A 960-nucleotide genomic window follows, 5' to 3' on the forward strand; every position below is an offset into this window, starting at 1 on the left:
ATGTGTGTGTGTGTGTGTGTATGTGGGTGCGTGTGCATGTGTGTTTGTGTATAACGCAAAACTCGATTGCACGACCGTTTTGCTCGAGATGACAGACTAAAAGCACACGACAAGGCAACTCGTTGATCCAAACGTTGGATGACCAACAGAATCTAAAACCCCATTCATAAAGGTCACTACAAACTCAGGTCCTGACAACTTTTCTTAAAGCGGGTAAAAAAAATAGAGTATCAACAGCATACATGAACATGTATAAACGTTTACATATTTTCCTCAACCCTCAACACCACTCTTTAACGTACGACAAAGAAACACGATTCAAGAGACGGAGTGAGTACTTTTCGCGACTCACGTGGAGCACGCGGAGAAGTCTAGACAGGCGGGGGATAAAATCTAGTAAAGAACAAGCATGCTACACTGAAATGTGGGGGCAGGGTGGTGTCGATGTCTCAAAATGAGAAATTAGTATTAGTTCGCAAGGTTGCTGCAGGCTGTAGGTAGGCCTAAGTTAACTTGGCGATCCTGTGTATGCATCTAAAGAGCGTTTTTTTTTTTTACATCGGGCCCAGAGAGAAAAACGGTTTTATTACTGGATCAAGAATTTAACAAAAGAATTGTTTGGTCTCTGGCCTGCAGCAGTGCCATGCAAGATTCGTGGGCATAGATAAATTAATTAATAAATGAGCTAGAATTTTTTAACACAGACAGTCGAAAGTGAAAATCTCGTATATTATATAATATGTTATAAGACGCGTGCTGCATCAAGCCTGTCGGTCAGAGCCAACCCGGGCTGAGAGAGGCACAATGCCCTAGCAGAAAGACAGAGAGAGAGATCACAGCTCAAGAGTGAACGAAATGAAAAATAAAATACATGTATTAAATAAATGCATTAGTACATGGAATGAACGAGCAAGACTGAAAACCATTTACGTGTATGTGAGAGGTGGAGGGGGGGGAGGA

The sequence above is a fragment of the Aplysia californica genome, unplaced genomic scaffold, assembly GCF_000002075.1.
Source record: "Aplysia californica isolate F4 #8 unplaced genomic scaffold, AplCal3.0 scaffold00315, whole genome shotgun sequence".
Classification (NCBI taxonomy): domain Eukaryota; kingdom Metazoa; phylum Mollusca; class Gastropoda; order Aplysiida; family Aplysiidae; genus Aplysia; species Aplysia californica.